Raw genomic sequence first — 16,176 nt, 5'->3', positions numbered from 1 at the left:
TAGTGAAAGTAAAGACAAATAAATGCAGCAAATACACTATAAGTTCATAGTGTACAATACTGTGGTTGTTGGTAAATAAAGTCAAGTAATCTTGTTTTTCTTTAGTGTTATACATTGCTAGGTGTACCTCTCTATTATCCAGAATATTTGAATATCCAGTAACCTCCCAGTCCTGGGGCTGCCAGATATGAAAGAGTTTACTGTACTTACCAATGGAATACCAATTTTCAAAGAATTATAATACAGTAAAATTAATAAAATAGAAAATAGTATTCAGGTACACACCTATCCAGTAGTAGTAGAACTGCACCACAGAGAGGTTGGTTTCTTGAAGCACTTATAGGTAAAGTTTTCAATACAGTTGATTGTCTCATGATACTACATATGGACAGCACATGGCATACATCCGTTATCACTAAAAATACAATTAATCTTAAAACTATACTGAACATAATTTAATTTTTAATGATTCAGAAGGCACTTCAGGATTTTGCAGTGTCTTGAGGTCATCGTTACCAACCTCTGTGATCATTGTAGATGCAGAAAATGCAGGAGATTGGGCTGAATCAGTGGAAGTAGTATGCAAAATGTGTAAATGTATGACCTTCTCAGCAGTTTACTACTCCCAATTATTAGACTGACAGTTCGAATTGTGAGAGATCAGAAATGCCAGTTCATGAAGCTTTCTGGTTGATAAAGTGCTTGATAACCTAGCTATTCCTGTATTTAAAAATTTATCAGTATATACTAGTTATTTAAGTCTCCTAGATGGTTTTATGGTTAGATATGTACAGTTTTCTCTTATGAATGGTGATTATTTCTTTGCCACTCTGTCTGATACGTAGTATCTTATCAGATGGGAGGCCAGATTTAGTTTGCTTATGTAGGTAGTCTCTAAACTTTTAAAAGTTGGGATTTTTGGAAGACGGACAAGATTTGGCTAGGTACTTCTGTGCTCTTCATTAGGCCTTGAGCCTGCAAACACATATGTGAGTAGCTTTATTTGGATGAATAGCATCCTGGAGCTCAGTTGGACTACACATCTGAGTAAAGTTCCTCAGGTGCATAAATATATGCAAGATCTTACCCTTAAAGGGGGAGGGATAGCTCAGTGGCTTGAGCATTGGCTTGCTAAACCCAGTATTGTGAGTTCCATCCCTGAAGAGGTCACTTAGGGATTAGGGTAAACAGATGTCAGGAACAGTGCTTAGCCCCGCCAAGAGAGCAGAGGACTGGACAACACAACCCCCCCCCCAGGTCCTCTCCAGTTCTAGGAGATATGCATCTTCAAACACTTCTTTAAAAAGAAATTCTTTAAAAGTCAAGACTTGTGTATGACTCATATGTCTATGGAGAAACAATACACGTGAACTAAAAACATACCAAAGATAATGTTTTTGATAGTTTAATCTGATATGTAACTATAAATGTGTATATATTTCAAAACATATTTGATTTACATTTACCTTGCAATGACTGTATTCAGCTGATAAATTTTATGTTTTAAAAATAGGAATTGAGCAGTCATTCTAAAAATCCTTACAAATAGTACTTACTATGCGTACGTGCAGAATTCAGTTTTTCAAGCCAATTTTTAGTTGCACAAGGACAGCTCAGGATTGTAATCAATTTCTTCACTTGTATACCATAAAAATGAGCAAAACATATTTTGCAAATGTCATGTAAGAAAAAATTCTCCTGGGCTGAGAGGGGCTGTACCAGCTTTAGTTAAAAATGGGATTTATAATGGAAATGCTGACACAATCCTTTACCTAGACTATTAAACTCAGATTTAATGAACATCAGTCTATGATCTTCATATTACTAATGTCAGTCAGCATGCTTTACATTTAAGGCAAAAATTCTTCTTCCTTACTTATGCCCATAATCCTATTCCAGTCAATCAAACTACTCATGTGAGCAGGACTTGACACAAAGTACAATGGTGGCTGTGGTAAATCTCCTACAAACACACTGTAAAGCTCTTGAATCTAGGACTCAATCCTACAATTTTTACTCTCTTTCATGAATCTTATTTAGGCAAATAGTCCCATTGACTTCTCTCAGACAAATGGGATTGTAGGATCAGGCTCCTAGACTGATTTCCCCACTAAATTTATGTTATGTGGGAATGAAGGGCTCAAGCTTGTAGCTCTCCCTAACATGAGTATTTACACCAGTGGCCACTGCTGAGTCAAGTTTCCAGGGTTGGGCCCAAAACCTCTGTAAATGTCACTGAACTTATAAATACTGTTTAATAAATGCTAAAAGGATAAATTCCTCTCTACATCCCACACACTGTTTTTTCGCTACAGACAGCCAGGAAGCATTATTGAAACACACTTAAAATGTGGCAATATGTAATTTATAAGTAACTGTCTACTTAGACTGTGATAGTGAAGAAATTGCAGATTCTGCAATACACTATTAGACTTAGTTCCACTACAGTTTTGACAGCAGGAGCCCTGCCACCTGCCAGGCTAAGAGTGGGAGCCCCAGACATTCTGGGACTGAGGGTGGGAGCCCTGCTGTCAGTCCTGGGCTGCTGCTGTCTGCTCTGGGCCCTCACTCTCAGCCCTGAGTGGCTGTCACCATGAGTCTCACTCTCAGCTCCATGTTCCCCTTTTAAGCCCTGGACCCCCACTCTTAGCCCTGGACAGCTGACAGCAGGAGACCCTGCTCTCAGACCCAGGTGGCCAACTTAGGGTTGGCGTTACTGCAAATAATGTCCATTATTTCTTTTCCACAGTTTTTCATGGATTGTCCACAGCTGCATTTTTCTGACAATCATTTATCACACAGTTCAAGCAGGGCCTTATTTATAATAGAATAACAGTTGGAGCATCTGGGTGTTTTGCATCTTGGACTAGTTTTGTGCAGGGCTATCTGTATGTAAGTGTCATTGCACATCCATCCTCAGCAACATTTAGCTACGTTCACAATACATTAAGCCACAACTGGAGGAAGAGGAAATGAGCAATTTTCCAATGTATGTAATTTATGAGAAATATGGGTGCGGAGGCATATTAATGACTAGTGGCTGTAGTAGATAAAAATACATCTATGTATCAGTCAATGAAACCCTGTTAAAAGTGGAAAAAGCCCCAAAACATGAATTTTTCAAAGCTTCTGTGTGGCCATGTAGGACACAAGAGCTGTACGTGTTTTTGCTGATTTGGGCCCTTAGATTTATAGAAGGTCATGAATATTACTTTTTTCAATATTGGTTTTTTAGTAGTGGTTTGTTCCAGCTTATATTATTTGGATTGTGATTTTAACAAATTTAACAAAAATCATGTGCTTAAGCCATATAGAATAAATTCAGAACACGAGCTGTTTTGGGGTTGCTTATTTTTATTCTGTGGAGTGGAATATTTTCAGCTGTACAATTGAATAGATTATTTTAATTGAGAACAAAATTAAAGTTTTGCAGGTGCATAAACAGATACACATATCTGCCATATAAGCAGGTTAATGAATTATTTTTTTATATATTTCAAAGAAAGCAAAATAAAATCTATGAAAATCTGAAAATTCTGAATACCTAAAGAAAATAATTGTTTAAGTGATTTAAATGTCAATATGGTATCTTAAAGGCCATTCAACTGTATAATAGCAAGAGTAGCAAGGCTATAAAATTTAAGCCATACATGAACATATGTTTTTCCTGTTGTGTATTTCCCATAAGAGAAAGTTTCTCTTGGACATCAGTCAGAAGGTGTGTAAGTATAGAAACCTACTGTGAAAGAAAACACTACTGATTACAGTCCTTGATTACAAGCTCAGGAACCTACACAATGACAGTGGCTATACATGCCCTTTGTATTTTTTATAAGTTGAATTTCAGATTCATTACTAACCGCTCTGTTGTGATATAAATCAAATATGAACCTCAGGAAATTTAGAAGTGTCTTCATATAGGTTATGGTCACACTAGCAAGTTTTGCTGACAAAACCCCGGTTTGGTCAAGAAAACTGGTGGAAAGTCCACACACACAATGCGTTTTGTTGACAGCTTGTTGACAAAACTCAGCACTTTTGCCAATAACCTTCTCCCTCTCGCCATGAGGTATATAACAGTGCTGTCAACAGATTCTCTCCACAAAAAAGGTGCGTGGATACTTGGTGGGGGGTGTCCTTCTCTTGACAGACAGCACATCCAGAGCAATGGGCAGCCCTGTTCACAGTGCTTCTGGGTACCTGTTTTGTCAAGAGAGCAGCCGGACAGTCTGGCCACTCTGTCAACAGAGCAAAGTGCTTTTCCAATTGGCTTTTGTGTTTGGCTGCACTCCGTTGACAGAAGTTTTGTCAGGAAATCTCTTCTGACAGTGACTTCTGTTGACAGATTGCTGTAGTGTAACCATAGCCATATTAACAGAAGGCTGAGGGAGACTAAGAGGTCCTCCTGCATTTTTGGCGAGCTTCTTATACAGTTGAGCAGGTATGGTTCGACTGCACAAGGGAAGGAAGCTGGATGCCAAAGGCCACACAGAGATGTACATGTTCTGCCTCTTCTGGAGCTGATTGGGCATGGTCACTGCATCACAGCATGTAGGGGGTAGAGAGATGATGCTGGGGCCTGATCTGGGTCAGGGATCTGCTGTTCATCAGATCCTGCCATTTTCTGCTCTATGAGAGGGCTTTGCTGAGGGCTGCAGAATATATTCTGAAGTTCTGTAGTTGTGTGGATGGGAGGATCCCTTTCTCATAGGCCGTGTACATGTCAGTGCTTGTTCTGGCTACTTGACCTAACTTCTGCTCTCTGGATCTTAGCCCAAATGTTTTAAATAGCAGAGAATTGATATTTCCTATGCTTAAACACTGAAGAATCTAATGGCCTTTATTTTCATATGAATAAATTCTTCTTGGCTTACAGGCATGAGTAGGCCCATTGAAGTCATTGTGTGTGCAAAATGAGAAGGATTTAGATCATTGTTACCTCTGTAATAGATTATAATAGGGAATAATAATGATAATTAACAATTAATAATATTCCTCTGAAGTCCCCCATGGGAAAGTCAACAGAGATGAGAAGAAAGGACTATGGGTCATTATATAAAACACCCTTACCTGGGCTTGTTTGTTTATGGCCCTGCTTAGCTTCACTCAATGTCCAAATGCTTTTAGGACTTCGGATGTCTACTACATTACATTCAGACTTTTAGACATTAGTAATACATAATATGTATAATTATCTTCGCTCATGATGCTACAAAATAACATCAGCTAATTTCAAAGAGGTTGGGATGAAACCTAAACTTTACTCCAGTTCTCTTCCTAAAGACATATTTTTATAAAAAAGGCTAAGGTTCCAGGATGTTCTGCAGAAGATCTCTCTCTTCAAAGCCTCATTGCCAATTTGTAGTCACTAACTGCATCCTCACAGCTCTTATACTGTCACTGCATTATTGAGTACCCTGGAAAGTAGTGATGTTGATTGCAAATATTTAGGGACGTAAAAGGAAAGCGACCCTCTTTCTAAGGAATGTACTGTTCTTTCTGCCTTTTAAAAGTCATTTTTTCTTGTGTTAAATCTTATTAACCCCTCACTACTGCTTGTAGCAGACTGATAACGTCCATATTATGGCATCAGCAAGACAAGCAAATCAGTGCCTCACACAGCTGGCACTGTAGAGAAAACAGCCCTTGAAGGACAAATAAAAGGAGAAGGAGAAAGAGGTTGGAAAAGTCCTTTTTGGAGCCAAATAATTTTAGATATAATATTCTAGAAAGCAAAAGTAGATTCATTTATATGTGTTTTTATTTTTAATTCGCTGTGCATAAAAGTTCATCCTGAAGATCTTTGCAAAGAACATTTTGAATTCTGATGATGGACTTAATTACACGGCAGTCTTCCTTCTCCCATTGTCCCTCATACATGCCAGCTTTTATGGTTTTATTTATGGTACAGCTGCTGAAAAAGTTGTACAATGTATCTAAATAGCCATATAAGCTGCTAATCCAACCACAGAACAGCATTACAGCAAAGGAGCAGGAGGACATTACTGGGAGAATTTTTAGCGTTTTGGTCCATTAAGGAGATATTTTAAAAGGCGTTTTTGAAAAGCATAAAGGCTGAAAAAAGAAATAACAAAACAATTTCCCCCAAAATCCAGCAACCCACCTCTTGCTGTTTCCCCAGAAGTCCCCGTGCAACTACGTTGGCACATGCAGGTGGTTTTCTGCATGGTTAGTTAGTTTTCTGCCTGGTACTTAAGCTGAAATAATTAACATGTGTCTTGTACATTACCTGAATGAAAGGCCAGTTCCCAGGTTATTATAACCCATTTTTCCCCTTTGCTCCTGCGCTTCCTTGTTTCGATTACAAATCCCCCTCCAGGCACAAAGCTACTTGGACACCTAGGGTGCAGCCAAAGAGTTATTTGTTCGCTAGGTAGACATTAATGAATGACTGCAGTGCTGCCCTGAGCCTGGGGTTCCCCTCTATTAAAAGTTTAATAGAAAGATCTGAGAAGGCAGGGGCCAAGAGAGGGAAGGTGGCGGGGGAGGGTTTGAACATTGAGTAAATCAATAGGTACCTTGTCTGTTCATTTGCCCTATGTGGAGACTTCACTATCCAAGAGGGCAGCAGTAACTGGGGCATTAACGGCAGCTAATTCTCTCTATATTCTTTCCTTTTGCCAACTCCTGCCAGAGGTGGCTGAAGCTGCAAAAATTGTACTTTTCCACTGGGAAAAAAATTAAGGGCAGCAAAAATACAGCACTGCTGAAAATGGAGCTTAAAATTATACTTCCTTTAAGTTTCAAATTCATTTTCCCTTTGCTCTTCTTCTCTTGATTCCCTTTCTGTCATCTTCTCCCATATAAATTTATTTTCTTCTTTTCTTTTGATCTCTGCACCTTTCTCTTCCTCTTTCTCTCTTTCTCCAGGACGAGTCACTAAAAGTGAGAGTGACATTCAATTTTAAATCCCAGAGATATATTTTAAATTCGTTATCTCTTCATGTGCTCCAAGACAGCAGCACAGAAGAAGGAAACCACTTCTTTAGTCGTGCTACCTTACTGCATGAATCTCTGTGCCTGTAGAGCTAATGCAGAATGTCCTCATCAATGCCTACATACATTAAGTCCTCATAAAGAGCAGTCATTTTAATTCCAAGAATCATAAGAAGGTAAGGTTGGGGGCAGGGGTGGTATTTGTCCTGCATGTAATGGTTTTTAACATAAACATGTTTTGTTACTTTGAACCCATCTCCCATCTTTGTCTCCCATTCCTCTTAGCACCGAGGAGACCATCAATCTCACTTTTATAGCACGGTATGCCTTGGGCCTCCATTTCCATCACATCTGAGCTGTTCAGAAACATGAGAGGAAGTTTGGATGCTATCTTCACGTTTGTTTTATTCTGCTAGTTTCATTCATTGGATTGACCAGAAGTATTTTCACCTTAGGTTTCTTGGTTTAAAGGGCCTCCACTGACTTGATTGATTCAAATATATGGGCCTGGATCCCAGTTTCCTAGTCCAGTAAACTGTTGGTGTTTGACCACTTTCCCAAATCACAAAGCAGAAGCAGGAACATTCTCCTGTTTTCACCTGGGCACTCTAATACCTTGTAAAGAATCCTTTAGGGGGAAGAAGAAATTATGCTTCCTGAATCGCATCATTTTTGCACTCGTCATGGGAAGCAATATTGTTCTGTAGGTTCAGGCTATCAGAATTCTTGCTGCCCTGGCCTTCACCAAGATCCCTCTGGTGTTATAAGTGACAACTGAGGTAGACAGTGATTGAAAGGAGTTTAGCAGTGCTTCTCAGGGAGAGGGGAGTCAGGCAGAGTTGTTCCCTGGGCTAATCCCAGGTAGTTCAAGATTATTTTTATGGCAAAAGGTTAGATTATATGAAAGCTTGGGCCCCTTGTTTTGGCAGCTGAATTCTATTATCAGAGAATTTTAGGCAATCCAGAAGTCTTAAAATATATGGAGACCTTATTGTGGTTCTTTAGACTGTGTGTGTCAGAGTATACAGAGACCTCCCTCGAAAGACCTTTGATATGCAATGCAGGAACCACATAAGGGTGTAAATGTGCCCATAAAGAAGCATTAACACCTGAATTTGATGTTAGTCTCCTCTCTTAAATTGCCTGATTAAGCAAAAGCCTCAGGAAAGGGCCCATCATGTTAATAAGACTTGCTGTCTTAAATTCCCTGAGATTGTTGGCTGGCTTACCAAAATTTTTGAGCGGGCAAAAAACACCCTTAAATAAAGATTTAAGACAATAACTAGGTGGAAATGTCTGTAGTGAAACCATATGTCTAGCTACTTTTCCCTCTAATGCAGTTAACCATGAGCCTTAACTTTGCCATAAAGATCTAAAATTGACAAATATGACTACCTGTCAAGAAAGTACTGGAGCTGAAGCAGATCATTTTGATAACAATTTCATTAAGGATTTGGGAATGAATGTGCAGAAAAAAAAACTGAATAGGACTTTTAAAATATGGACTATAGACTAGCATCTATAATATTAATATAACTGGACTTTTATGATTTGACATGCCTGCTGTAAATAATGTACAACCAAAATAGGAGATCACACAGCATCTGTGTCAGGCAAAGTCTACATAGAAGGATCTGACTTCTAATGAGGGAAAGTAGAGAGGCATGGTAGGGATGCTTATCTAACCACCTAACATGCCCTGGTTTAATCAGACAGAAACCAACTGGCATCTCAATTTCAGAGGCTTTACAGATGGGAGATGAAGAAGCTCATCCTGGAGCAAATTCCAGGCATGCAACTTTTTAGGAAAAAAGTGTGTTTTCACTTTCTATATTTAATTCACTTTGGTACAATAAGGGCAAAAAGACACTTCTTTGCTTCAAATTCAGAGAAGTTTTTTTAAGATTTACATGTTTGAATTTGCTTTAGAATTTATCCTCCCATCATACCAATTTGAGAAAATCCAGCTGCAGCCTGTGATCTACTCCTAATTAGACTTTAATGGGACTTCAGCATGCGCTTAAATGCTGAATAAATCTGTTTTCCTGGATGGAGTTAATTGGTGGATGTCAAACCTTGGCGTGCTGAATCACAAGGAGACTTAAAAAGCTTTGGTGCTTCTCAGAGTGTAGAATTTAGGAACTGTCTGCTCTCTCTGTGTTCCATAAAACACGCAGTGGCTGCCCTGAAGTTCAGTAGTATCAGACTCATTTATCTCAACAATATTCAGTATTAATTATGTTTAAAGAACTATTCAAGCTCCAGTAAGAAATTTAGTGATAACAGCAGCAGTGTTGCAAATTTAGGATTTGTTGCAAACCACAAGAAATTCCCTTTTTAATTCCTTCTGAGAATGTAAAATTCTTTGGTTTTATGGCAGTTTCTGCTTACACATTGAGGCCCCTATTAGTAAGAAAGAAAACAATGTGCCAGCCACCAGGACAACAGAAGGTTTCAGCTTCATAATCTTTCTTTATTGAGCCCTGTGATGAGGTATAGAAACAAAGACAGACATTTCTTGGCAATAAGAGAATCTAGCAAAATAATTCTGGTACATTTGTCTACGAGTCCTTTGTGTTCAGAAGGCAGCAGCATTTGGATTTTCAACAAAATTTCTAAATATTAAACAGAAAACATTAATTTCAAAACGGCAAAGACAAGGATTACACTGTCAAACAGAACTGCACGTGTCAGAGATGTTGAAGCTACATCAGTGTATGTGTCATTGGCATGATATGTGCTTTTTGTAGCAGTGAGAACTCCTACTTCTCACTTTTTAAAAATGCTTTTCTACATTTAAGCTATTTCTTAGTTGACAGTCCTAAATACTGAAGTTACGAGGCATGGAAGTGCAAACTCCCTTTACTTTCCTACTGTTGTTCCTCAAAATATGAGGCCCATACCAAGGAGTAATCAGACAGCTCTCTCTCATTTATGGAGATAGACACACATCTCATAGAACTGGAAGGGACCTCAGGAGGTCTTTGGTCCCTCTGCTGAGATTACTAGGAAAGAACTAGCCTGAGACCTACTCAGTTCACTGTGGCTGTGTCTACACGACAGCAATTTGTTGGCAGAAGTCACTGTTGGAAGATATCTTCAGACAAAACTTCTGTTGATAGTTCACATTGCACACAAAAGCAGATCACTCTGTCAAGCTGCTCTGTCTACAGACAGCGGCTGGACTGCCCGTCTGCTCTCGAGAGAGAGAATGGCCAACCGGAAGCACAGCAGACAGGACTGCCCGGTGACCCGGAAGACCTGTCAACAGATGGCCCCCCAGAGCATCCACACAACCTTTTTGTTGTCAGATTCTGTTGAGAAAGGTGTTCTGCCTCACGTGGGAGAAGCAGGAAGTTGTTGACAGAACTGCTGAGTTCCGTCGACAGCATGTTGATGGAACCCATTTTTAATGTGGATGCTCCATGAGTTTTGTTGACAAAACTCTCTAGTGTAGATGTAGCTATATTCTTTATCGCTGAATGCCTGTCACATGGTATTGAATGGTAACAGAGAGCACTTTAAAGACTAACAAAATGATTTATTCAGTGATGAGCTTTCATGGGACACATCCACTTGATCAGATCAATCATGTGTGCAGCATTATCTTTTGTCATCCAGAACCATGCAGCATACCCCATTTTGCCTTCTTATAAAAGATGCGTCTCAGAAACAATCTGAACAGTGATGACGTCTGATGTTACTAAATACCCTGCCATTAGCAACACTGAAGATTTTTGGGTTGTTTGATACGTTTTTATTCCTTTCTGTATGACCTGCATGATGAAAGAATCCAGGGCTGTTTGTACTAGAGACATCTATAAATCTCCATTGGCAGTCTCGCTTTGCTCTTAAAACAAGTAAATCCCATTTACAGAGATGTTCTTTCAATTACAGCATTTCTTTTCCCCCACTTTACCAAGGAGGTAAAATGTAAAGATTCATTAATCTGCACAGGTCATGTTTTCAACTGCGCTCCTGGAAAAGATAAATGAGTAGTTCAGTTACTTCTTATCTATAGAATTTTTTAAAAGGAAAAATTGTTGAGACCTCTGCTGTCTGAGGATGTTATATTTTCAAACATCAAAAATATAAGGGATTGCTAAACTAATAAAGACACATAGGCATTACATTGTTTTCAAAATTCATGGCTAACCAATGTTTATTTAAAATAAAGTAGATAAAATACAAAGACTAAGGTGATTCATAAACACATTTTACTGGGGGAACCACCTTTCTTATGAAAACTAGCTTGATCTTTAATTGTCCACATTTTTGAATCCCTCTTTTGGGACTGCATTTTTCTATGGTTTATTGTTGGGAGTTCTGTGAAAATAAAACCTAGCTCATGGGAATCTCAGAAGGAAACCAGCCTTTGATTATTTTTGCATAGAAATATAGAAATTGCCATATTGGATTAGATAGAAATATAGAAATTGCCATATTGGATCAGTTCAGTTCAGTATGAGTGTGGCCATCACCAGATTTTTCATAGAAAGATGAAAGAAACTTGGTAGCAATAAGCTGTACTTCTACGTTTGAACTCCAAAATAAGCAATTAATATGTTTTAGGAAGAAACGAGAGTGAACATTTCTACACTTGCAATGTCTAGAAAGCTGTTTAGCTGGCCTCTGGAATAGATGATACCTGGAGAGCAATTCAGCATCTAGCTTTCAGAAAAAAGAAGTGCAGAATGATAAAATATTCTTTTAGGTTTGTGTAAATCTAAAGCAAATTGTAGCAAAGATGCTACTGGGGATGATGTGTCGAATTTTAGCAAAAAAATTCGGTAATTCTATTGTGTAATTAATTGGGAGAGTCCTGTGACTTCTAGCCACCACATTGCTGAAATTATATGTGAAGGGTTTTTTTTTCTGTTTTTCAGATCAAACTATTGGTTTTTTTCTCCAAAGGAGGGGACATGGTGTAGGCTGTGTGGAAAAGTCCATTTAAACAATACCCAGTTCCTTCCCACTGTCTACAGCATCCCATTCCTTCTTTTATATGCAGACTAACTCCAAGCCTCCAAAGGCTTGTGTATATCTACTGAAATAAGCAGGACTACACATATATGTAAAGTAAAACATATGCATAAACCAATGAGATCAAAGTTCAAAAGCACTCCCAAACTACTGATTAGTACCATGCTGGTCCTGAGGCTATCGTAGTCCTGAATTCAGCAAGTTACCTAGCCACACCATATGTCTGTCTTTGAGCACTTGGGTTACCCATGGAAGTCACTGCGAGTACTAGCATCTAGCGTTAGGAACATGATCAAGTATTTTACTGAACTAGGGTCCAGATAGTCTCCCTCTGCTGTGCTGTTCTTTGCTGTGTGTGTTTGTGCATGTTACTACGAACAGGGGTGTGGAGAGTAGGTGGTTTCAGACACCATTACCAGTGTTCTTACCACTGTGCCTAGCCTGTTTGTCACTAGCAGGAAAGCACTTGACAAAAGTGGTCCTAAAAAGAATTAATTTTAAAATATTTTAATGCTGTTTGGGGCCCAAGTATCATTCCCATCTCCCTCATAGACACAAAGATGAGTGATGGGTGCTATCAACAAAAGTAGCCCAGGTGTGAAATCATACACTGAGGGACTGTGCTTACACAGCACCTTTAGCTGAAGTTCTCAAAGCCCTTTTCTAAATGGAGATTCTGAGACAGATGTTAAGTGATTTGCCCAAGGTCACAGAGAGTGTGATTTCAGTAGGGGACACACACACACACACACACACACAGAGAGAGAGAGGACTGACCATCCTGGGACATTGTAGGCAAACTCATGGCCTAATCCACTTCTCAGGTCTATAGAGAGATTCTTATTAATTTCACTAGGAGCTGGATTGGGCCATCAGATCCCATTCTAACTCCTAGGTAGTGAGAAACAGGAACACTGTTAAAGTGCAAACTCTGCAGGGAAATGAGTCAGGTTAGTACCTACGGTCCTTGTCTGGTGACCCCTTTGACTGATTGACTAGCTCTAACTTTCCTTGGACAGAGACAGATTTGCCCTCAGGCAAAAGCTTAGATCGGGGTCAGCAACCTTTCCAAAGTGAAGTGCTCAAATATGACCTTTTGCCCTGTATGTAAAATTCCAGTGCTGGTGATACTTTTTTAAATTCACTAATAGTCCTACTTACAACAGCTTCATTAATAAATGAAGATGCAGAGCTTTACTGTTTATATGGTGGTTGACAGCATTAGCTGGTCTTTTGTTAATCCACAGGCAGCAGGGCTTTGAGCAAGCTGCCAGGGGCACGGAGGAGGGAAGCGCCTAAACTCTTGCCTCGGGTGCTGATGAAAATTGTCTTCTGTGCCACTCTTGGCACCCATGCCGAGAACTGCTGACCGGACTCAGAGGGTTAGTGAAAATAAAATAAAGTAGATGAAGCCTTGCCACATCAAGAATGGTTAACAGGTGCAGGATGTGCACAAGGAAGGGATAAATGTGGCTTTATTCCAGCATATCTGGATGGATTTGCTTAATAATATAATATGTAAAATAATGGAAATGTGAGTATCCCCTTTGACTATTGTTTGTGACCATTAAATTAAAACAAAAATGTTGCATTTGTACATCTAATAAAAATCCTACCTTTTCAACACTCAGTCAGTTAAAATCACCTTAGTAAACATCTGTAATAAAACAAATTTGGAATGCCATTCAGGAAAATGTTTTGGATTTGTGGGCATAATGGGTGACTCAGTAATGGAAATAAAAATCTGTGATTAACTCACTGTGATATATGACTTTATTTCTCAGCAAAAGAATGGTCCGTGAAAGGCAGAGCTGAGAAATGATTCAACGCTTACAGCTTTTGTACAAAAAGAAACCCTGTAATACCGCCCCTTTCTTCCCAGCAAGTAATTTCAATTATTTCAGAGAAAGGGGAGGCGTACGTACTGTTGAGATCAGAGACAGAATGCTGCTTAGGACTGCGGGAGAAGCAGCTTTTACAACCGTCTCTGTGGCGCAATCGGTTAGCGCGTTCGGCTGTTAACCGAAAGGTTGGTGGTTCGAGCCCACCCAGGGACGGAACTCTGCTTTTGCCTCCCCACTAGTTTTGCAAGAGCCTCATTTTTCCACAGGTGAGGGAGGCTCCTGCGAGCCCCCGACCACCCGCCGGGTGGGACAGGGACAGGGGCGCCGACTCTCCTGTAGCGAGGGGAGGCTGCACCAGCGCCCAGTGGATTATTTCTCCTCTCGCACGATTTCTGGGGAGGAGGATGTGATGCAGGGGCAGCCGCAGCGCCGATCCCCTCCTCACCACTCCCCCCGCCCAGCTGCAAGGAAGCTAGCTGCACCGACACCCCTTCTCCCCAGTATCCGCCCGCCTGCGTCCCCAGAGCCGAAGCTCTCCCCTCGGGCCCGCTTCAGCGGCTGGTCCTTGAGGCTGCCCGGGCTGCAGGGGGCAGAACACCTCTCCCGGCGAGCTCGCCCCTTGTCACCCGTTCAGCGATCCCCGGCGTTAATAACGTGCCCAGAACAGCTCCCCCGGCGAGCTCGCCACTTGTCACCCGTACAGCGATCCCCGGCGTTAATAATGTGCCCAGAGGCGCCGCAGCCGGTGCGCCGGGAGCTCACTGCTCAGCCCGGCTCGGGCAGCGCGCCGAAGGCATCCGGAGAATGTTACGGTCCCTCCAACACGTGCGCCAGCAGCCAGCGGGGGGAGGGGGGGAAGCCAAGGCAGCATCTTACATAAGACGGTCTGTCTGTCGGCCGGCGGGCGGGCCAGTCACTTTCAGCTCCACGCGCCTCCGCGGCAGCGGGTGCGATCTGCCCGGGCAGCCCCGGCCTCAGCGCTTCGCTTTGTCCACCTCTGCCGCGCGGGCCGCGGTACGGCTGCTGCAGGTGGGTCCAGGCCCCTTTCCGTGCTTCCTCCGGCACCGGCTCAGCAGCCTTCAGCCGGCCACGTAAAGCGGTGGGCATAAAAGAAGGTGAAAAGCAACTAGGTCCGAAGCTTCCCCTACACGTACCAATTAGGAGCTGGCACCTTCACCCTGTTTTAGACCGGGCCCTGGCTCTAACGAGCTTATCCCTGGTGCCCAAGCAGCTGTTTCCAAGCTCAGTCTCTGCAAAGTCTGGTCTCAGCAACGTGCGTTTTATAAACCCCAGGATTCACATGTGCAAATTTCCTACTGTCAGCGTCCCGCGGTAAACTTACACCGCCCGGCTCTGCCCGTGCAAGTTGTCTGCCTCAAACAACACCACACCGTTTTCTTGAGTCGGTGCAAGAGAGTTAATATTTGCAACTCTCCAGTGGTGACAAGAGCTGGCCCTACCTGGGTTTGCTGCTCCCAAAAGTGCATGTTTTAAAAAGGGGGAAAGGGATGCCGTCAAAACTTGCAAATCTCGTTGGCAGCGCTTTGCTGCCATTGTTTTCGCTTTTATTTCTCAACAAACCATTTGGAAAAATTGGAAGCCTTGGATCAAGTGCAGACAAGCGGGTATACACGTTTCACTCCAGCACCGAGCAACTATAGCTGCTTGTTGTATGGATAAATAATTCCTACCAAATTAGCAGTGTTATTTTAATAATTATTTGGATAAATGTTATTTTTATTACTGTGGCACATTACTTTCAGAAAAGCATCAAGTCCTGTGGCGTTTCATTCAGCAAACTACATGAGGCATTGCCTTTGACCAAAGTCTGGTATGGGAAATAGATATAATTTTTCGTGTGGTTTCTAGGCGTGAAAACTACACACAGGAACGCAAAAACTCCTGCAATGGGAATGTCTGAAGCTCTGGCTGAAAGGCAGAGGAATAGCAATCATTTCGGAGCTAAGGTTTCGTAAAACTAACTCTACAAAAGGAAGGAAAATGAAACCATAAAGCACATCTGGTTTTGTAGAGTAAGTCATAGAATACTTTTTATGTAAGTCTATTGTTATTTACCTCCTGGACTGCAAATCCTCTCCCAGTTAGTACACTGTGCTGAGTAGATATGTCTATTGGAAAGATGTTGAAACGTATGTAGCCAATATAGTGTAACTGCCTCTCTGTATATGTGTAATAGACACAGAGAAAAGCGCTTGCAAACCCGTTATTTGCACGACTGTACAACTGGAGGTGGAGGTAATACTTAGTAAAGCTAATTTTATGAAGATGGTCCTAAGGCTTGTGCATTCAAATGTATGCACTGCTTCCCTTCACAAAAGCACCCCAACCCCATCTGCCCACCACCTAATTAAAATCAAGGGCGTGTTGCAGG

The 16,176-nt window shown here is 41.1% G+C and overlaps 1 non-coding gene across 1 annotated transcript; it reads left to right on the top strand.

The window, feature by feature from the left end:
• The first annotated feature begins 13,923 nt into the window (after window positions 1-13,923).
• On the top strand, window positions 13,924-13,997 carry TRNAN-GUU (transfer RNA asparagine (anticodon GUU)). Its single transcript has one exon. It is a non-coding gene; the product is annotated as a tRNA-Asn (tRNA).
• Window positions 13,998-16,176: the final 2,179 nt, after the last annotated feature.

This window comes from Carettochelys insculpta, chromosome 2 (assembly GCF_033958435.1).
Source record: "Carettochelys insculpta isolate YL-2023 chromosome 2, ASM3395843v1, whole genome shotgun sequence".
In the NCBI taxonomy this organism is placed as follows: domain Eukaryota; kingdom Metazoa; phylum Chordata; order Testudines; family Carettochelyidae; genus Carettochelys; species Carettochelys insculpta.
The sequence above is the reverse complement of the archived record's forward strand: the minus strand, read 5'-3'. Positions and strand labels throughout refer to the sequence as shown.